General features: G+C 35.1%; 1 protein-coding gene across 3 annotated transcripts in view; it reads left to right on the top strand.

Annotated features, from left to right (window-relative positions):
* Positions 1 to 24,033, top strand: part of LOC145259589 (uncharacterized) — a 183,466-nt gene continuing 159,433 nt past the window's right edge. Inside the window, exons 1-2 of one of the 3 annotated variants that reach the window (XM_080117258.1) lie at positions 1 to 881; positions 11,227 to 11,467. The gene's annotated coding sequence lies outside the window, so the exon portion shown is untranslated. Of the gene's footprint in view, positions 882 to 7,579; positions 11,468 to 24,033 lie in introns of those variants that run through there. The other 2 variants (XR_013864173.1, XM_080117246.1) reach the window with 2 other exon arrangements.

Below are 24,033 nucleotides of genomic sequence, written 5' to 3'. Positions count from 1 at the left end.
ATGAGAATTCTATTTATATCACCTTTATTTCTATTTTACTTATTGTTGTTGTTGTTGATGATGATGATGATGATGATGATGATGATGATGATGATGATGATGATGATGATGATGATGATGTAGTCTTTCGTGACCGGACGATATTTTTTCTGGGAATAAATTCCTATTTTAGTCACGTAAATTCTTTCGAGTTAAGAACAAACAATGTTGAAGTTGTGTTCGTGTTTCTCCCACTCCGAAGTGTTCACTTATTCCCCAAGGCTACAGCACTCTTCTTTCCTTTTCTCACAGTCCCAACTGAAACTTGCAAGCGGAGAACGAAACAACATCCGAAGCAAACAGACACAAAAATCTCAGAATTCAGCACTAACTCTTTCCAACGGTAACCGCCATGCCTGCTCTTTCTCGGTTGACTCAAACTCGAGTTCTTTTTCCTGCTAATTCGTCACCTTAATCGACCACATGTCGCCTCATATGCAAATTATTGGCACCTGCGTTACTATTTTTAAAAAATCCATCTACAAAATTGTTTCTCTTTTTTCCTGATAGGCCAAACAGAGCCGCGGTCACTTGTGCGAATAATACCTTCTATTACAATTATTATTACCATTCACTCACTAGGAGTTCTCACGCAGGTCATCATCAGAGATTGCTCACTGACAAAGACCGGTGGTGTTCCCTGGAGTCTGAATGACAGGTCTCCCTAGATTTCCAGTAATCCTCACCTCTTTCGACAATTTTGCAAATAAATTTGTGTCATCGCAACAGTCACTTGCCGTTGATTTCTCACAGATAATGAGCATTCATCTTCACTAGAATTTGGGTTGCAATAAGCCTTCCCAATGTTCCAGTCCCCCCTGCACTAATCCAGAGGAGATGTGGTAAGTGTTTACACTCCTTCGTCTTTCTATCCTCCTTGATCCTTTGAAAATTCTTTTGTATGGGGATGAGGGATAGGAGAGGATTATGGGCAGGGGGGTATGGGAGATGGAAAGGGAAGGGAGATGGTACGGGGCGGGAGTAGTCAGTCTACAACATCGTAGACTCAGTTTTCTTGATTTAATTTTGGTTTTATTTTTCTTGCATTTTCTATATGTCTTGTAGATTAAGTTCCACATTCGAGGATTCTCTTTAAGATTTTCACTATTTTCAGCATTACTGTCCGTTGCATAGTCTGAGCCTTCCCCTTAATTTTGATTTCTCCTAGTCTTTTTTCCAAGTTCTTTGAGACTGTTCCTAATGCTCCTACAATTATTAGTAATATGTTGATTTTCTTCAGGTTCCATATTCCTTTTAGTTCTCTGGCGGGTTTGGCATATTTGTTTCGCTTTTCTGTGTCTTTGCTCTACACCCTATGGTCTGCTGGGACGGTTCTTTTTTTTTCTTGATGATTATTATGATGTTCGGTCTTCTGGCTAGATGGGTTTATCTGTTTGTATTTCGATGTCCCAAAGTATTTTGTGGTTTTCATTTTCCTGTATAGTTTCCAGCTTGTGTTTGAACCATGTGTATGTGTGTTCAAGATGCAGTCGTCTGCATAACTCCCAATGCACTGCCTTCCCTCATGCGATCGTGTCTGTCCTTGTATTCTTTGGAGGCTAATTTACTGCATTAACTTATTATATGGTTTATTGTTTCATCTTTTTGTCCACAAAGTCTACATTTACTGTTTTCCTGTGTTTTGTCTATTTTAGCTTTGATGTGGTTTGTTCTAATCGCATTGTCCTGTGCAGCTGTCAACAGAAATTCTGTTTCTCTATTCATGTGTCATTTTCTTAGCCTCTCTGATCAAGACACCTAATTTCCTCTTTAGTCCAGCCTATGAATGGTCCAGAGTACTTTATTATCGATATCTCCCAGGTGTTTATTCCTTTAATTAGATTTCTACTGTATAGCTTTGTTTCTAAGAGTTTTCTTGTTCTTCTCAAGTAGTCTTTTCCAATCTTCTCTTTCATTTCTGTAGATTTGATGGTGTCTACTTCCAGGACATATAAATATTTGTTAAGTGTCATTTTCTCTTGATTGAGCAATTCAATATCCTCTGATATCTCTCGTTTTCCCCTTTTCATCCCAAATTATATTCCAATGTCCTTACTGAATATTCTAGTTGTGTTTATCAGCTTTTCTAGATCCTTTTTGTTTTTTGCAAACAGTTTCAGGTCATCCATATACATGAGATGGTTTATTCTCTGTTCTGTGCCTGTAAATTTTTTAAATACGTAGTTGAGTGGCGTCATGGACATGACAAACAGTAGTGGTGATAGTGAGTCTCCTTGGAAGATATCTCTTTGTATTCTTATTTAAGTTAGATGTTGTCCTCCAGCTGTCAATTCCAATCTCCATGTTTCCATTGCCTTCTTAATAATATTAATAATTTTGTTGGATACATTGTTACATTTTTAGGCATTCAATTATCCATGCTTATGGGATTCTGTCATAGGCTTTCTTGTAATTGATCCATACCATGGCTATGTTTTTTTTTCCTGCTTTTAGCAGCTTTCAAGTTAATTTAGTCTATGTATAACAGGTCGTGTATCCCTCTTTTTCCTTTCCAGCATCTTTTTTGTTCTTCAAGCAGTAGTCCACGGATTCTAATGGAGTATTATTTTTGCTATTACTATTATTAGTAGTAGTAGTAGTATTACTAGTTATTATTATTATTCACATTTTAATTAATAAAAAAGAATGAGTGATTCCGTTTCCAGTAGCTTACACAGTGAGTATTAGACAGAACATATTCGTCGGCAGAAACGCAGGTCAACAACAACACAAAAAATGACACAATGTTTAGAGATTCATTTCGTTTTACTTTTCATTTTTATTGTAATCTAATCAAACTAACAAATAATACACAAATATACACAATCTTCTTTCTCATGACCTTTTTACCACTTATCAAGGCCTAAAGGTCACTCGGGGATAAGGGTAAAATGAATGTAAGGTGGTAGTGTAATGGTGTAAGTTTGGTAGAATTTGATTATTTAAGGGAACTGTTCAACAAGAACTTGTTTACATTAGACAGGAAGCAGACCAATGGAACAGTGTTCCACAGCGGGTGTTCATGGAATCTGCATTTAGATTTAGGCACAGATAGAGAGTAGGAAAAATTGTTGATAGTGGTTGTAGCTAGTCGTGTGTGGTTGTAAAAGTTTCGCAAGGGTGGAGTATAGATTGGAGCTTAAACGAGCACTTGCCGTGAAAATATGTGATAGAGCAGAGCCAGGTTCACAATGTCTCTTCTGTGAGAAAGAGGCCGCAGGGAATAGAAAAGTGCATCACCTACTCGGTTTCGAAGCGAGTACATATCAAACGTTCGATACGTTTTGCTTTAGGCTCAACCTTACTCACTAGTTTTAGCTTTTGTTCGTAATGCAAGTTTGCAGGTGTGATTTGTTTGATTAATGAAGGAGGAAGTAGCGAAAAACAAAATAGTGTTTTCTTTATAAAAAATAAAACTACTTGATCAGTTTACGTGACTTTTGGAATAAGACATTTCCTCTTCATCGCGAATACATACACCATACAGATTTTTCTTTATTTTTGTTTTGTTTTTTAGTATAGGGGAAATCTGGACAAGCGCCTTTTAGTACAAAATCCTTTTTTTACAGTTCATCGACTTTTCAGTCTTTATCTTTTACGCAACACAAAGTAATGTATGACTTGAAGTTTCAAAGCAAAACTCATCCATTCTGGTTCAGTTGTGCCATTAGCCTAAAATAAAACGTGGATTTTCGCACGCAACCCTATTGTATCAAAGAACTTAGTTCTGCTTTTGGCTCGTAATTACTGGAAGACATACGATGACATTCCGACAGCAATTATCCCTCGAACTGATGAAGTAGTGTCTCCGTGACCTTTGTGAACTGTTGCAAAGTTCAACCCCACTCCAAATGGCTCCTTCGCCTAGGCCACAATAATCGCTTTCTATTACTTTTATATATATATATATATATATATATATATATATATATATATATATATATATATATATACTTATTTTCGCCTAAAACAAAGCATATTGCCACTGAAGTGCAAGAAGATACTGTGATAGGAGACAGATTTATAATGGGGCAACCTGAGTGGGGAGTTGAACAAAATATTTATTTCCATTTCATTTAATTCTTGCATGGTAAGATTGGGGAAACAGAACAGAAAAGTAATTGCAGAGGTAAGCAGTCCAAGGAAAGAAGTTATTAGGGCGGAAAATCTTTTGGAGATCTCAACAATGAAGGTGTGCTGGTTGGGTGGGTCAAAGGTTATTTTCGTTGAGTGAGCATAAGTGTAATAAGTTCATCAAAACAGATTCTGTGGAAGTACTATAAATATTGCGGCGATGAGGCTGGGGCTATAGCTAGTCAGTTTTTTAGTATAGATATTCTTTTTTATGCACGCAGTCCAAGAGAGAGACAGAGAGAGAGAGAGAGAGAGAGACAGAGACAGAGACAGAGAAAGAGAGACAGACACGCAGACAGACAGAATGAGAGAGGGATGTTTGCAGTTGACGCACCAGTCCAGATGTGGCAATGATATTTCATACCTGGGCAAAAAAAAAAAACAAAAAAAAACTAGTAGTAATATTTCACTTAAACAACCAATAAAAAGAATGCGGTTATACAAAAAATGTACGCATGCGCTGGGATGCATGTTTACATTGATGCATGCGGATGGCAGATGTTCTTAAAATAATTTTAATAACTTACAGTATTGATTGCTTCAGCATCAAATAAACACGAAAGAGTTGATATGGCGTAGATAAAACAAAATGATTACAGTAAGATAAGGAGAATCAAGATTAATAAGGGTTGCTTATGATGCTCCCTACAAGTGCAGGACTGTCTAATGATTTGTTGTTATATTATAATAATAGCAAGAATATCAAAGTGCCGGATATCACACTTTTTCCCCTCTATACTTGACTCCCTACGAGGGCAAAATTAGGCACACTTCGTTTTTTTTTTTTTATGTACAGGATATCGAACTTCCCTCTCAAAAGTGAGAGGAATTAGATGGGGGAAAAAATGTGCTTTAGCCAAGAAGTATTTCTTGGACACAAAATAGAACAGATACAACACTTTAATCTTAACTTGAAGGGCGTGTCATGTCTTGTTTTCATAGGGAAATTAGAATAAGAAAAAAGTTGACATCCTACATAAAGAATTCCACTATTTACCACCTCCTCACGAGGGTTGGATTTGACATAGGATCGGATCAATGTCAAAAATATTGAGCCACTAAAAGGTAAACAAAAATTTTAATTGCCCTGGTTGAAAACGGTTTCTTCTTTTGGGGTTCAATGACAAAACAGATACTACACTTTGAATTATTAGTTTATGAAATTCTATAATAAAAGTGAATCTACGGTATCAAGAAGATGACATGAGATGAGGTTAATATTTAAAGAGTTGAAAAAAAAGTAGTTGATAGGAGCGATGTCTGCTGCTATTTTAAAAGATTGATACCTTTTAACAATTTAATTTTAATAATGTTATAATTTTAATTATTTTAACAATTTAACAATTTAATAATTTTAACATTCAACAATTTTAACAATTTTAACAATTTAACAATTTTAACATTTTAATAATTTTAACAATTTAACAATTTAACAATTTTAACAATTTAACAATTTAATAATTTAACAATTTTAACAATTTAACAATTTAACAATTTTAACATTTTAATAATTTTAACAATTTGACAATTTTAACAGTTTAACAATTTTAACAATTTAAATATTTTAAAAATTTTAACAATTTTAACAATTTAACAATTTAACAATTTTAACAATGTTAACAATTTAATAATTTAACAATTTTATCAATTTAACGATTTGACAATTTTAACAATTTGGAATTTAGTTTTTAAATTGTCAGCCTCAGTTGCTGCTGCTGCTTCTACTTATTATTTACTCACTAGGAGTAGTCACACAGGCCATCATCAAAGATTTCTCTTTGAGATTAACTTGTGGTATTCTCTGGAGTTTGAGTGACAACAAGTCTCCCCAGATTTCCAGTACTCTCCACCTCTTTCGATAACCATGCAGATGGATTTGTATTATGTACTGTTATTGTAGCAGTCACTTATCATTGATTTCTCGTTGGTGGCGACCATTAGTTTTCACTGGAATTTGGGTGGCAACAAGCCTCTGTTTGCACACGTCCAGTGGAGGTGTAGCTTTCCATCCTCCCTGACCCTCCTCGCTTTGGTATGATGTCAGTTTTTGGTCGCACACACACACACACACACACACACACACACACACACACACAAAAGGGGTTCCAGTTTTCGTGATTCCATGTAATGCTTCTCTGTATTTTACATATGCATGCTCAGTTTGTGTCTGTAGTTCATGTGTATAAATCTCCTCATTGAAGCGTTTATCTTTAGTATTTCAGCAGTTTTCATTATTGTTATCAACCATTCCTCTGATTTAAATCTCACCCATTCTCTTTTCAAAGTTTTTTGGTATTGCTCCTAGTGCTCCTACTATTAGGGGTGTTATCCTGACCTTTTCATCTTCCATATTCCTCTGAGCTTTTTGGCAAGCTCAGTGTATTTGCTTCACCTCTCTATCTACTTGATCTTCACTCTGTGGTCTGCTGGGATAGCAAAATCTACAATCTGACAAGTCTTTTCCTTCTTGTTAACTACTATCCCGTCATCTTGCTTGAATGGGTTTATCTGTTTGTACATCCATGTCCCATAGGAGTGTGTGACTTTCATTTTCAAGTACTCTTATCGGTTTGCACTTGTACCATTTGTCTGGATGTTCAAGTTTCAGTTGTCTGCATAATTGCCTTTCCTACTCGATCGTGTCTATTCTTATATTCTTTTTGGACTAGTTTGCTGCATTTGATTATTATGTGGGTTATTGTTTCCTCTCTTTGTTCGCAGAGTCTGCATTTACTGTTTTCTTGTGTCTTGTCGATCCTTGTTTTGATGTGGTTGGTTCTAATTGCATTATATTGTGCGGCTGTTATTAGGAATTCAGTTTCTCTGTGAAGGTTTCCTTTTTCTAGCCATGTCCAAGTGTTTTCGTTAGTCTCATCTTTTATCATCCTTACGAATCGTCCACGTAGTTTTTTCTCTTTCCCTTTTTCTTTTGTCATTTTATCCTTTGTTTTATTTTTTGTTTCTGTTTTGTTTGTTTTTTCAGTGTTTTGCATTATGTATTTTTCTAATTCTTTTCTTGTGTCATTTACAAAGTCCTCTATACCATCCAGCCCTCTTCCACCGTCTTTTCTTTTTCAAATGGAGTCGGTCAGTATCATCCTTTGGATGTATTATTATTATTATCATTATTATTATTATCATTATTATTATTATTATTATTATTATTATTATTATTATTATTATCATTATTATTATTATTATTATCATTATTATCATTATTATTATTATTATCATTATCATTATTATTACCATTATTATTATTATTATTATTATTATCATTATCATTATTATTATTATCATTATTATTATTATTATTATTATCATTATTATTATCATTATTATTATTATCATTATCATTATCATTATTATTATCATTATTATTATTATTATTATTATTATTATTATTATTTACAAAGTAAATAATAATATTTTTTCAATGTTTGATTTTATGTTTCAGATTTTTTTTGATAAATATTAATAATTCATATTTTTTTAATTACTGTTCTCATCTTGAATGTTATTTTCATAACGTTTCGGTCGATGTAACCTCCGACCTTCTTCAGGTGTATATTGTCGAATCTTGGAATATTGGGAATCTGTATGAAATTTCGAATGGAACACTTTATTTAACCCGATGGCCATAGCATGCTCTTATTCTGTAGAAGTCCTAAGTAATTCGCAATTGTATTTTGAATGTTACCCGCACTAAGAACTGAAATCCCATACAGATTTTTGTGTTCGACAGAAAGGTTCTGGAGTTTGACAAGATAGACCTGATGGTCGGAGGTTACATTGGCCGAAACGTTGTGAATAAAAGAGGTTACAAACGTTGTAAAAATAATACTTTGATAGATTAGTCTATAAAATGAAACATTTTATTATTTTGTATGAAATATGTCGTACATTCATATTCATCTAATTTATTTTTGGTTTATCTTATTGGAAGCTATAATTGAGAGAGAGAGAGAGAGAGAGAGAGCGAGAGAGAGAGAGAGAGAGAGAGAGAGAGAAAGACAGAGAAACCGCTTAAGTTTGAAATAGTAATAGCAATTTTAAACGAATGATCATTTTAAAACTTGAATCAAAATTTTACTTAGTTTCTTAAAATAATTTTTTTTTTTCAATGATCGAAAAATGTAACATTTCTGTAGTTTATCTCTTTTTTGTTTCTTTTTATTTCTGTCGAAATTCTCAGAAATTAAGGAACCTCTTAACACTTGATTTCTATATGAGATGCATAGCTATCCAAATGTTCCACTAAAGTTCTCTATTGTCTCTCAAATTTTGAGTTAATAAAGAAATTAAGAACATTTATTTCTTGTCTCCAATTGACCAATCAACTCTGTTATAGTATACATTTCTTGTAGTCTCTTGGTCTTACCAGATTCTTGGACAAGAATTCATCTAGTTTAATGCTGTTATTTGAGGTAATATCACTAGGAAAAAATACACCATTCCTTGTATGGGCCAGTGTATAGCCGTGTCAAGGGGATCTTATTTGGGCTTCAAATACAATGTTATTTTGAATATTTGATCAGGATTTATTTGTAGGGTGAAGAATCCTTATGTCAAGTTGTCCTGACAAACCCTTGTACTGCAATACCAAAGCCACTAGAGGATGGTATATGAATGTGTGTGAATAAATAAAACCATGCAAAAACATGTACATCATAAGAATAATATTAGTGTATCTTCTTTGTATGTGTTATTACTTTACACATCCATTTTAAAAGATAATATCGGCCAATAGTAATTGCTGATTATTTGGAGTCACTGGGTGTCAAAAATTAAAATTTTACTAATTTCAAAACTGTCCTAAAATCGAATAAGACATCATAATTAGAATACCCTTGTTTCATCAGTCATGACTGGATAAAAGTCTAAAGTAAATTGCAATTGTCAGCTAATGAATAGCTGGAAATGTCCTCTCATTTATTAAATGCTTGATAGGCTTATAAGAGTAGTGGTTGATGGGTAGAAATCAAAAGCTTATAGTCTCAACGTTCGCATCCCTCAGGGTCTAATCCTGGGTCCAACTCTCTTTCTGATCTTCATCAATGATCTCCCAAATCAGATTCTTAGATCATTTGTAGACATTTATGCAGATGCTTCCACAATCTATGGCAACACTTCAAAGGCCAGCAATGATCAAGATCTTTCTGATTCTCTCTATTCTGACACGTGGTGCAATGGGGGGGGGAAGATGGCTAATTTTAATGCAGATAAAACCAAGCTTCTCTCTTTTCATTATAATCGTTCTGACCTTCATCAGGCCCCCAACTGAATGAATGGCTCTCGTCTTGGGGAAGCACCATGTCTTGACAAGCTTCTGTGACTGACAGTAACATCCAGAAATTTAAATGTAATGTGAACAGATATCTCGCTGCTCAACTCATTACTTTGGATATGTCTGTAGGTATGGTGCCTAATTCACAGTAGAACTTTACGTCTTAGTGGGAATGTGCCTTGTTTTGGGTTAATACAAGTAGAAATTTAAAAAAAATAAAGGCCTAGCCAGAGGTAGGTTAGTGTGGAAGTCAATTTCTGAAAGCTGTGAAACATATACTAGCATGCAAAACGGATATTAAGCTGAATATGATGATATGCAATGTTTTTGTATTGTATCGTTACATTTTGTTCAACCGTCATGTGTCTTCCCATAAACTTTGTAATATGCTTCCATTTCTAACACGAACAATGCAGTAGCATTTTTGCTTTGTTCGTATTGCTTTGCTTTATGTGGCGAACCACATGCACGTTGGTATCTTTGCATAATCTATGTGGAATGCAAAAACAGAAGCAGGTTGACAAATATTGATAATAATGATAGCAATAAAGTCTTAGAAAGGCAATGATGTCGTCCAACCCGGAATGTCTTGGACATTATTTTCTTACCCTCAAAAATGTCTGCCAAAATATAGAAGAGAGACAATAAAGAATGTAAAAAAAAAAAAAACAGAAAAGAAAAAAGCAACTGCTTCTTTATCATCTTTTTTCTATTGTAGTAGGAATTTTGTGATTGGAGACAAATGAAGGGGAAGAAAAAAGTGTTGGGAAATACAACTCATCACAGACATACGTGACTGTGATGGTTATATCTCTTCCACGGTAAAATGATGTGACACAAGGGTCAGAAAGTGGGATTTGAAGAGCCAGCACTTTAGAAGAAAAGCATTCTGGCTTGCCAAAAATTGCCTGGATAGTTCCGTTAGACGCTTCAGGTGATAATTAATAAAATAATCCTTATCAAAGAAAAAAGATATAGCCTGGTAGGGTGGACTTCCTAAACTGCACAGAAATACTGCAATTTAGAGGGAACAAGCCACTTTAACAATGGCCTAGATAGTGTTAGCTTTAGTGCTAATGGAAAACCCCCGGCTGACTGTGTTTAGAGGAATTAATTCATGGTTTCATTACGGTTGTGTTTTCATTTTACTTGAATAAGTAAGTTCTCGGAAATCAAGGGCCTCCTTTCTAGAACTAGCGCTTGGTTTTTATATGGGAGTGTTGAATCAAGATTATTCTCTTTCTCTCTCTCTCTCTCTCTCTCTCTCTCTCTCTCTCTCTCTCACGAATGTTGATTTAAAAAAGAAGTGGAGAACATTAATTTTTCTCCTCACGTGACCAGTTATGTTATATCTTCCTTTTTTGTTCTTTTGATTTTATCAGATTCCAAGTTAAAATTCACCTAGTTTAGTGGAGATTCCAGCTAAATGTTGTTATTTTAGGTAATATCACTATTGAAAAAAAAAAATGCACCATTCCTTGTATAAGTCAGTGTATAACCGTGTCAAGGGGATCTTATTTTGAATATTTGACCAGGATTTATTTGTAGGGTGAAGTATCATTATGTCACGTTGTCCTGACAAACCCTTGTACTGCAATACCAAAGACACTAGAGGATGATATATGAATGTGTGTGAATAAATAAAACCATGCAAAAACATGTACATCATAAGAATAATATTAGTGTATCTTCTTTGTATGTGTTATTACTTTACACGCCCATTTTAAAATCTTCTTGATTTTTCTCTTTCTGCTGGCCTTTATCAGAGTGAAGCCGACCTTATTGACTGCAAATAAACCCTTTGTGTGTGTTTAAACCCAAAATCTAGTTAGCCTGTGTCCAGTAACCAACCTTATAAAACAGTGACCTGGTCAAGGAAATCAGAGTTCCTCAGAATAACACTTGTGGTGTGCCTCGATTCTCATTGACATCAACTATGCCCATCCAAAAAACATCAACTGGAATGCCTGCTGCTGTCTCACCAGTAAAAACTAGACCACCAAGAAGGTAAACTCTCTCTCTCTCTCTCTCTCTCTCTCTCTCTCTCTCTCTCTCTCTCTCTCACACACACACACACACACACACACACACACACACACACACATACACACACATGCACATATACAACAGAACTTTGAAACAAACTTTCTAACACTTATGTCTATTTCTTATCCAAGAACTTTAAAATTTCTTAATAAATTTTGGTCTTTTAATACATATGTAAAATTGTTGATGTATAAATATATTTTGTTCATTAAATTTGTTTTCATCACTCTCATTCACGAAATCCCATTGTTTAGCATTTGCTAAATGGTGACCCATTCATAACATTCATGTTTTTATCCATATTTTCTTTCACTAATTTAGCTGCATGTGTATTGTTTAGCATTGTTCTTTGCATTTTTCAAAGATGCTACTACCATTAAAATACATTACTTGAATGCCACACATATATGCATGTCTAAGCGCATACATACTCGCCGCCTTTTTTTTCTGCTGATAAGCTTTTTTTTCTGCTGATAAGCTTTTTTTTTCTGCTAATAAGCACGTTTTTCTGCTGATTCATCCCTACCTTGAATACGGGTCCCTAGTGTTTGCCAGAGTTGGCAGAGTGTTCTCTAATTCTCTTGAGCATCTACATCATACCATCAGATATAAACTACATATTCCCTGCCTCAACCCTACTCCCTCTGGAGTATATGATCTGCTTGGATTAGATCTGTTGCCTAGTAGAAGGAAACTCGGATGGAGAGCTAAACAGCAGAGAGAGTCTTCAGAGGAGTAAACCCCTTTAATCAAGTGTTTCGGCCCTTAACTTCTTACACTCTAGGGCCGTAGGTCACATCCAGGTCATGATTCCCGGGTGTCTCTCTGCTGACATAGGGTTTTTTTTTTTTTTTTACATTTTCTACAGATTCTTCATAATTCTTGCCGTACCACACAGCTTAAATATCATCCTGCGGTGTAGCTGAACAGACCAACCCTGTGACCATGTACATTCACATTAGACCCATTGCATCATCACAGAAATGTACCAGCAATCTCCTTTTGCATTGTGTTCTGCAATTTTGAACATGCTGACTCAGAATTGTGTGAATAAACATGTATCATTGTCACATTTTCAGACTTCTGTATTGTTTATCTATCGTGATGTTCCTAAGTTTTATGCATTTCCTAGGTAGCTAGGTACTCTTTGTTTATTGTTAATGGTTTTTCTGACCATGTCTTAATAACGAAAAAAAAGAAATTTGTTGATTTTTTATAAATGTATTAAACATGTTTGCCTTTTAAAAATGGTCACAACACAAAAACATTGTAAACGCGATTTTAGTCTCATATTTTCATTATTTTTGTATGCTGATTTTTTTTTTTAATCACTACCAATTTATTTCAGGCTTCTTTTGAATGGTACAAAAGTTAGGATAATATTAACTTATATTAAAGTTACATCATGTTACATATAGGAGGATAATTCTGTGGTGCGCTTTGGAGGTACCTATGGGTCAAGACAAGCTTTAAAATGTTCTATATTTAAATGCACTCCAATAAAACGAAATTTAAATTATTCAGAAAAATTACCAACCTGAATATAAAATGGACTTTTTCAGACTATTAAACGGTCATAATTAAAATACAGAAATAGTAGAAGAAATTCTGAACCAGAGTCTTTCAGAAATGTCATAAAAAAGACTGTTAGAAAATGCTAAACAACAGAAAAGAGATCTTTGTGTTGGTACTAGCTAATTGAATCGCTCTCCTATGGTAAGCTGAGTGAGAAATTTAAATAATGAAAGGGAGGTAAATCCGTCAGTTTGATATTTATCATATAAAAAAATTACCACCCCTCCCTAAAAAATAAATAAATAAATAAATAAAATCATATTTAACATTTAATTTCTTAACAGATCAAAGGCAATAGATTAATTTTATAAATACAAGGGCCAGAGGACCAACGGAGACAGATTTGAGGTAGGTAATTTTCCTAAAATATAAGAAAAAATTGATTAAATTTTATTTTTATTACTTTAATGTATTTATTTGCTTCCCCACCAAAGAAAATTAGGCACAAGGCCGTTTTTAATGTGGGGTAAAAAACCGGCTCCCCTAAAAGTAGCAAAAAAGGGGGCACTCTGGTTACCAAAAATAATAATTGTCCCAGTATAGAGGGTTTCCCCTCCATTGACTGGTACATGTTTATCTTAAGTGCAGCATCTGCAGAATAGATACTACACTTTGATCCCGGCCCGAATGCCAAGAACAACAGGATCTTTATTTGCTCCCCCACCGAGCAAATTAGGCACAAGGCCGATTTTTAATGTGAGGAGTGAAGGGGAAATGGGGACCAGCTCTCAGGGGAGTAGGGGAGCTGGATAGTGACAATTGGTATGAAGGGTTTCCCCTACATTGACCAAGGTCTTATATGTGGGATTACCCCCACATATGGTCTTTGCTTGCAGTATCTGCCGGAACAGATGGTATTTATTTGCTCCCCCACCGAGCAAATTAGGCACAAGGCCGATTTTTAATGTGAGGAGTGAAGGGAGGGGGAATGGAAAAAGGGGACCAGCTCCCGAGAGGTGGGAAATGGGAGCTGGTTAAAGGTCAGGCATGTGGGGTTGCCCCCACATCTGGTCTTTGCTAGTCATAGCTGGTCTTTGCTAGTCATAGCTTGCAGTATCTGCCGGAACAGATGGTATTTATTTGCTCCCCCACTGAGCAAATTAGGCACAAGGCCGTTTTTAATGTGAGGTAAAAACCAGCTCCCCTAAAAGTAGGCAAAAAGGGGGCACTCTGGTTACCAAAAATAATAATTGTCCCAGTATAGAGGGTTTCCCCTCCATTGACTGGTACAAATTATCTTAAGTGTAGTATCTGCCGGAACAGATGGTATTTATTTGCTCCCCCACCGAGCAAATTAGGCACAAGGCCGATTTTTAATGTGAGGAGTGAAGGGAGGGGGAAGGGAAAAAGGGGACCAGCTCCCGATAGGTGGGAGATGGGAGCTGGTTAAAGGTCAGGCATGTGGGGTTGCCCCCACATCTGGTCTTTGCTAGTCATAGCTAGTCATAGCTAGTCATAGCTTGCAGTATCTGCCGGAACAGATGCTACACTTTGATCCCGACCCGAAAGCCAAGAACACCAGAAAAAAGGTAAGCCTTACTTTAAGGTCGCTATTACAATAGTAGATAGTCAATTGAAATTTTTCTATAATATCAAAATTAAAAATATCAAAATTAAAAAAGAATTGTAGATGAAGCTCTAGTCTTAAGTAAGATAAGTAAGTGTGATTTAAAGAATATTTAGCTAATAAAGATGTAATGATATCACCTACTCTTTCGTTGTGTATTCCCGGAATGTCAATGGTTTTTCTTGACAACTCCTCAATTGTAATTAAGACGCATGTTCAGGTTATCATTATCTATTAATGCACAGCCATACACCATTGGGCATGATGAAAGAGAATTATTTTTATGGATGGAGTAATTTCGGTGCTTGCTTAGAATTGTCTCCATATTAAAAAACATTTTTTTTTTTTAAATCTGTATAATGAACGTACCCGTGTGGAAAGAAGATATCATATTCCAAAAATCATGTAAATTGATCAAGTAGTTTTATTTTTATAAAGAAAATCATTTTTAAGCGAATTTGAGTTTTTCCAATACCTCCCCTCCCCATATTAAGAATGACTTTCAAAAATCTCACAAGTTCAAATTATGTTCAGTTATCTTCCTTGTTTCTTGAGAATGTTTTCAAAATGGCATAGCAAGATAATCACTGCTCAGTTAGCCATAAAATTTGATTTTATCATTTAAAAATAAAACTTGATCAATCCACAAGATTTTTGGAATACGATATTTTCTTTCCCTCACAGGTACGCACATTGTACAGATTTGTTAACCCAATTATTACTATGCATTTTTTTTTTTCAAAGATGAAAATTAGGAAATGTTATCATATGTTTATTTTGAAGCAAGAATACAACATAATGAATATATCGCATTCTTTTGTTCATTTTTTTTTTTCTTATTTTATTTTTGTTGTCACTTATGAGGACATGTACTGGCAGTTCTTGTAATAAAAAAAAAAATTCCCAAGCTCCACTTTAGTTCCCTGGCTGCACCCCAATGCACCAACTAAATCCTCCAGTCCTACTCGCCGTGGGACCATTTCGAGATTAAATGTTCTGAAGGTTAAATTTCATTTGTGTCATAAGAGATCCATTATGTTCAGAATTGTTTGGTTTTAGTTTGGTTGGTTTTCGTAGGAGGATTAGGGTTAGGGTTAGGGTTAGGATCAGGGTTAGGAGACTATTCTCAATATAATTGTTTAAAAAATTAAGTCTCAGCAAAAAAGATAACTTCGACATTGTTTTTTTATTTTCCAACCGCAATAAATAACAAACAAATGGAACAAAATGTGAAATATTGTATGAGATAATGGTGATCTTTTAAATTGTTAACGACTGGAACAATTGCCAAGTTACAAAATTGAGTTGGTGCATGGCCAGCATTGGATTTTGTTTTCATAGCATTTACTAAAAGAAAAAAAGAAAGGAAAGGAGACTACATATTAAACCCTAATTCTGATTGACACATTAAGAGCCGTTTATACATCCAATTGGGGACCGCTTATGATTTTAATATTCTCTTGACACTTCCGCCTTTGGAGGAAACCAATTCAACTTGCTAAGAGCCATTTCTTTACATGCATGATTATTCATATCATTTGAATACATCAGACTGTTGTTCTTATCTTGTATGTTATTTTCAAAACGTTTCGGTCGATGTAACCGCCAACCATCTTCAGGGGTATTTTGTCGAATTTGGGAATGTTTCTTAGGGAATTTGGATGGAATTCCAAACAGAACTCTTTATTTACTTCACGGGGGTAACATGCTCTCGTTCCGTCAACCATGACTGGATAGAGGTCCTAAGTAACTCGCAATCATATTTTTCAGTAGTCCATACTTTCAACTTGAACCTTCAACATTCAAGAGAATATAACTTTTCGAACTGATTTTTCAAAGTACTCTAACCACTGTGCTATGGGTCCTTACGAATTACTTAGGACTTCTCTCCAGTCATGGCTGACGGAACAAGAGCAGGCTACCCCCAGGAAGTAAATAAAGAGTTCCATTGGAAATTCCGCCAAAATTCCCAAATCAGACAGAAACATTCTCAAGTTCGACAAGATACACCTGAAGAAGGTCAGAGGTTACATCGATTGAAACATTGTGGAAATGACACAAGATGGGAACAGTAGTTCGATGAATCCAAATAATACTAATAACCAATACTCATCTCAAAATTTTAGAAACGTCCATAATTATTGTTTTGCACTAACAACTATCATTCCAAAAACATCCTGGAATTAATAATTAAATTCACAACCTTTTTTTTGCAATCTAGAAAAATAGAATGTGAACCTTACGTTTTTAGTAGCCTTATTTTGTCTTTTAGCCCTCATGTTCCATGAGTGGTGTTAAGTTATAAAATATATATGGCGATTAAGCTACACTGAATATTCCATGTTTCATCCACTCTAGGATTCCTAAGGCTTATGCGAGAATTTTGTGGTTGTCTCGCGTTCTTATATATACTCACCCTCTATTGAGTTTTTTATTTAGCCAATCAGCTTTCTAGGATCCACCGCGCCCTTCCTAATCAGCCAATGAGCAGCCACTTACATGGACAAACGCCCATTTGATCGCTAGTTGACCCGTTCCTTTGTGTGGGCTATTTAGCTTAGATATCTAATGTCTTGACTTGTTTTAAATCTAGTTAAATCTAGGTTAGGTTTTTTTTGTGTTAGTTTATACATATATATATACATATATATATATGTACACATACATACATACACACATATATATACACACATATATATATATATACATATACATATATATAGACATACATACATATATATATATATATATATATATATATATATATATATATATATATATATATATATATACTAGACTACCCGTGACCCATTGGGTCAGTATGTTATATTAGTTATGGAATTCATGTATGAGCGTGACACTTGTGACGTAAAGAAAATATTTTTTGACATAACAGAAACATTTCTATGAAAGTATATAAAAATGAAACAAGAATACAGATAGATTTCTATGAGTCGTTCTGTTTATTATAATTGATTATTTTTGAAAAAAAAAATTTACAGTTACTGAATTATAAGTGGTTGGCCATACTTATAGGTAAATGTGCACTGAACAGATACGAGGGGTGTGCAATAAGTAATGCCCCTGACCCACTTCCAGTTGTCTGATCTAGCTGAAATTTTGTATGTGCTATGATTTATATCTGTATGGGTTATGTGGCAAATTACAGCTCTGAGCTCATTGTGGTTTCTGTTTTACAAGTATTTGAACTGAGTCAGGTGTGAAATGGAGCCTGTTGAATGTCGAGCAGTGATCCGGTTTTTGTATTTGAAAGGACGCACACCACAGGAGACTTTTGATGAAATGAAAGAAACTTATGGTGATAAAGCCCTATCATATGACCTTGTAAAACGCTGGTATCGTGAATTCAAACATGGCCGGAAGTCTGTGGAAACAGCTCCCAGACCTGGCAAGATCATGCTCACAGTCTTCTGGAACCAGGACAGAGTAGTGATGACAATCTCCTTCAAAGGGTACCACAATTACAGAAGCCTATTATGCTTCACTTTTGAGGAAATTAAGGGAAGCTATCAAAATCAAGAGATGGGGCAAGATCAGCAAAGGTACCCTCCTCCTGCAGGACAATGCTCGGGTTCACAACTCGCATGTCACCAGAGCAGAAACACGGGCTTGTGGTTATGAAATCATTCCCCATCCTCCCTACTCTCCTGACTTTCACCTCTTCCCAGCCATGAAGTTGTTTTTGAAAGGAAAGCGTTTCCCAGATGATGCAGCCTTGATTTCTGAAGTCACATAATGGTTGGAGGACCAACCTGGTGTGTTCTACAAAAACGGTCTCCAGAGCTGCATCAAACGATGGGAGAAATGCATAACTCTGGGTGGTTCCTATGTAGAGAAAGACTAATAACTGTGTCAAGTCTCGTTGCTCTACTGTTATGGGAAGTGGGTCAGGGGCATTACTTATTGCACGCCCCTCATACCATAATACTTATCATAGTTAAATTCAAATTTTGATATATCTGCTTTCTTTTTTTTCTTTTTTTTTTTTTTACATCGTTCATTTCTGTATTACGTTTAAGTTATTTTAAACCCCACTCTTCCTATGTTAGATAATAATTTCGAAATAATAACGTTAATATTTCAGCATCCCAATTGTTCTTTTGGTTTTTTTTCCGCATTTAAATTATCCAAATAAACAATTGTTAATAATGTCTGTTTTGTTTTTACATCATTCATTTCTGTATTACGTTTAAGTTATTTTAAACCCCACTCTTCCCATGTTAAAAAATAATTTCGAAATAACAAGTCATGTGCACATGCGCAACCGAATGTCATAAACCGGAAAGTGGGTTACATATATCGTTACACGGTCATTATTTTAGTTTTATGATTTTATATATATATATATATATATATATATATATATATATATATATAGTAATTTATAAAATATATATGGCGATTAAGCTACACTGAATATTCTGCGTTTCATCCAACTATAGGATTCGTCAGGCTTATGCGCGAATTCTGTCGTTGCTTCTTGTTTTTATATATGTTGAGGATTTCTAGTTGGCCAATCAGCTTTCTAGTATCCACCGTGCCCCTTCCTATCAGCCAATGGGCATGCATTTTATCGAACAAAGGATCTGTTTTAGAACTAGGTTAGTGGTTTTAGGTGGTCGTTCTCCTTTTTTTTTTTTTTTATACATATAAATATACCTATGTGTACACAATAATATACATATATACATATATGTGTGTGATCGTTTATGTATATTCATGTTTATTTAATTTATTTATTTGTTTGTTTTCTATTGTTATTGTTAGTTTTAAAGTTATTTTGTATTTATTTTCCATTCGACTACCGGCGAATGTCCGCTTTCTTTCAGTTCCCAGTATTTATTCGCTAGTGTTGTTTTTATATATATAGACCCTTCGGACGACAAATATCAAAAAATTGGCTAAGAATATTAATTCCTTCACTCTAAACTGGGCACTTTTCTACAGCGAGGGGTCGCTTTTTTCGCCGATATTTTCAAAAGTCATTGCCTCTTTTTGATTATCTAGCCTTAATTTAAACCTATGTCACTTCCAGTTTGGCGATGGGCGCAATAGTTAACGTGTCGGGGTTTTTTTTTTCATGTTCTTTCCCTCCTTCATGGTACAGTTTCGAGCCTGCCTCCCTACTACAACTTTTTTTTTTTTTTTGCTAAACACACACCTACAAACACCTTGGCAACGCGGGGAACCCAGACTAGTCTATAATATAAATCTCACTTGTCTGTTTAAATGCATGTATGTAGGTGTGTATATATGTATGTATGTAGTTATGTTTGTATGTCTGCCTAATACTTTCGCCAGGGAAGACGGATTTTCACTAGATTGAGATCGTTTTAAAGCTCGACCCTTCAGACCACAAATATCCAAAAATTGGCTAAAAACATTAATTCCTTCACCCTCAACTTGGCACTTTTCTACAGGTCGAAGCGCTTTTTCGCTAATATTTTCGAAAGTTATCCCTCTTTTCAATTTGGCAGTGGATGCAACGGCAAAGACGTCATGTTTTTTTTCACATTCTTTTCCTCCGTGGTACGGGTTGAAGCCTGCCTGCCTACTACCAATTTTTTTTTTTTTTTTTGCTCAATATATACCTTCAAACACCCGGGCAACGCTGGGCACCCAGGCTAGTATACAAATAAATAACAAAACGTTTATATTCCAAATTTCAAGATGTTGTCCATCTTACCTTTTATTTCTTTAAGCATGTTAAAATGGTCAATTCTAGTTTAAAGTGCTCCATTTGTTTGTTTATTTGTTTGTTTATTTGTTTGGGCACATGAAACTTCCTGATGTAAGGAGCTAAATATTTTGTAGAAAATTCTACCCTCAGCGACCAGGGCCACATACCTCCTGTATTTTCTCCTGTGACTGAAAACATGCTATGCAACATACAAATATCTGTGCATAATGTTGCCAAGTTTATCAAAAATCTTGATTCCAGTAAGACAATTGACCCCAACGGCATTCCAATCACAGTGCTCAAAAAGCTTCAACCAGAACTAGCTTCTATACAAAACTGTTTAAACGTTGCCTTAAGAGGAAATGCTCTGCAACACCCTGGAAAATTTCATCAGTTTGTCCCATATTTTAAAATTCCGGAGATCGGTCATCTGCCTCTCAGTACAGACCAATCAGTCTCCTATGTGTCATGAGTATGTCTAAAATATTAGGTTGTCCCAAAAGTTCATAAATACTTGAAAAAAATTGAAATTTTACTCGCCAAGTAATAACAAACAAACCAAAAATATCCCTAAAATAAAGACCATCATTTTCCAAGACTTTCTGCCATCAATCTGCAAGTTTTGGGATCTGCTCAAAGTACCATTCAGCTGGCTTCAAATTAAACAATTCTTGACATACTTCTTCCATTTCATCAAACGAATCGAATCGACAGCCTTTCAGAAAGTGTTGCAGAAAAAGTCCGTAATCTGATGAAGCATAGTCAGAACTGTAGGCTGGATGTGGAAGAACCTCAATGCTGTCTAGCTCTTTCAACTTGTTTTTGGTCTTCCTGGTGGTGTGTGGCTTGGCATTGTCCTGCTGCATTAAATCACATTTTCAGTTGATCAGAGCCGAGTATTTTTGCTTCAACTTTTTGTAGATCCACTCTAGCTGCTTACAGTAAAGTTTGGCACTGATGGCGTGACCATTCGGAAACAATTCAAAATGCATGATTCCTTCAAAGTTCCACCAAATGCACACAACTTTCTTGCCGAATCCAAATCTTGTTTTGGAACCAATCTCTTGTAATCTTTGTAAATCCAAATCTTGTCTCAATTGATAGACCCATTTCTCATCTGATATCACAGATATCGCTTTGTCCAATGAATTGCTGAGCAATTGACTGCAAATTTCAAACTGCCTGTTGGCTTGTGCTTCGGTGAGTTTGTGCGGATATTTGCATGGCTTCTTGTGCACAAAATCAAGTTGCTTAAAGTGTTGGTGAATTATCGATTTGCAAACACTAAGCTTATCAGCCAATTCTCGAGTGCTCAAGGAAGACACAATGTCCAACCTGGTTTGCAAGTCTCCATCTTCCAACTTAAACTGCCGTCCCAAACGAGACTTATCTTCAAGACTCATGTTGCCCAAATCGAAACACTTGTATCACTTTGAGATCGCCACATATGCAATTGTTCCTTCACCTTCAACAGTACAAATCTTTTCTGTGGGTTTCCTGGTTGAAAGACCTTGCTTTCAGCAATAATGGATCAAAACTCACAGCTCAGTTTTATCAATTGCTATCGGGAATAGATACATGAAGATCACCATAGCAATATAAACATAAAAACAATTAAAACTTGCATAAAATTCAATTTTTTGCAAGTATTTACAAACTTTTGGGACAACCTAATAAATAGAGAAGTGATCAACCACCTCAGCAAAAATAATCTGGTCAGTGCAATATGGTTTCTGTTTTAGCTGATATGCTAACTGTAATATCACACAGAATTAGTGAATCTCTCATTTCTAGAGCAATAGCTCTCGGCATATCAAAGACTTTCATAGGCTATGGCATTAAGGTCTACTTCACAAGATACAAAGCTACAGAATAGCTTGAGATATCCTCTCAATTATTAAATACTTTCTCTGTGATAGGGTTATAAGAGTAGTCGTCGATGGATGGAAATCAGAAGCTCATAGTATAAACACTGGTGTCCCTCAGGGTTCCATCTGAGTTCAACTCTCTTCTTGATCTTCATTAATAACCTCCCAAATCACATTCTTAGGTCATTTGTAAACATTTATGTAGATGACACTATAATCTACGGCATACTTCAAAGGCCAGTAATAACTAAGATCTTTCTTATTCTCTCTCTTCTGATCTTGAGCACGTGGTGCAATGGGGAAAAAGGTGGCTAGTTAATTTTAATGCATCTAAAACCAAACTTTTCTCTCTTCATCATAATCACTCTGACCTCCCTTATCACGCCCCAACTGAAATGAATGGCTCTCATCTTGGAGAAGCACCATGTAATGACAAGTTTCTGCGACTGACCTTCACTCCTGACCTGAAATGGAGCACATACATCAAATCTGTTGCCAAGATCGCTGGAAAAACCGTTAGATCATTCTACTGCTCCAGTAAGTATCTCACTGCTGATGAAATCTCTATCTGTATAAGAGTCAAGTACACCCTAAAATAGAGTACTGTTGCCACATTTAGGCAGAAGCTGCTTGGCAGTCCATATCCTGCCTTGTTTGAGTTTAAAATTGACTTCCAAACCTAGTAGGTGATGATTTTTTCTCTTCCCTGCAACCTCTTTCCCACAGAAGAGACGTTGCAAGCCTGTCTCTGCTCTATCATTATTTTCATGGCAAGTGCTCGCCTGAGTTCCAATCTATTGTCCCCCGTTGCCAAACTTTCACAAAAAAAACCCCACCCAACTAGCTACAACCACTATCAATATCTTCTCCCACTCTCTGTGTGCCTAAATCTAAATGCAGATCCCACAAAAAAGCTTCTTACTTATTTGCTTGTGATCCACAGTTCCATTAGCCTGCTTCCTGGCTGACTACAGCCTTCAAGTCTAATGCAAACAAGTTCTTGTTGAACTGTTCCCTTGAATAATCAAATACTATCCAACTTTACACCATTAACAATTACTACACTACCATTTTACATTTATTAATCCATATCCCCGAGTGGCCTTTGCACCTTGATAAGTGGGTACTCCCTTGTAATATATATTATTTAGCTCCTTACATCAGGTAGCTTCATGTGTCCAAGCAAGGAGACTGGACGTCATAATAATTAATAATAAAAAGAAAAACTGCCAAATTATAGATTTTGCCATCCTAGCAGCTTATAGGGTGAAGATTAAAGGAACAGAAAAATGAAACAAATACACAAAACTTGCCAGAGAACTAAAAGGAGTATGAAGCATGAAGAAAGACAATAATAACACCAATAATTGTAGGATCGCTAGGAAGAGCCCCCCCCCCCCCAAAAAAAAATATATGAAGCAAAAACAAAAAACAAAAACAAAAAGGAGACAAAAACAAAATCAAAAAACACAAAAACAAAAACAAAAATCAAAAAACAAAAACAAAAACAAAAACAAAAATCAAAAAAAAAAAACAAAAATCAAAAACAAAAACAAAAACTAAAATCAAAAACAAAAAAAAACAAAAATCAAAAACAAAAACAAAAAATCAAAAACAAAAACAGAAACAAAAATCAAAAACAAAAACTAAAATCAAAAACAAAAATTAAAATCAAAAACAAAAACAAAAAAACAAAAACAAAAAAAAAACAGGAGAAATTGGAATCAAGGAGAAAACAGAGACTATACAGCAGTAATGATGAAAACAGTTGAAATCTTAAGAAAAACCGTCAAATGCAGAAACAAACCCACATAAA

This window comes from Euprymna scolopes, chromosome 3 (genome assembly GCF_053919585.1).
Source record: "Euprymna scolopes isolate OS-2025 chromosome 3, ASM5391958v1, whole genome shotgun sequence".
Taxonomy (NCBI): Eukaryota; Metazoa; Mollusca; class Cephalopoda; order Sepiida; family Sepiolidae; genus Euprymna; species Euprymna scolopes.
This window is presented reverse-complemented; position numbering and strand designations above follow the sequence as displayed.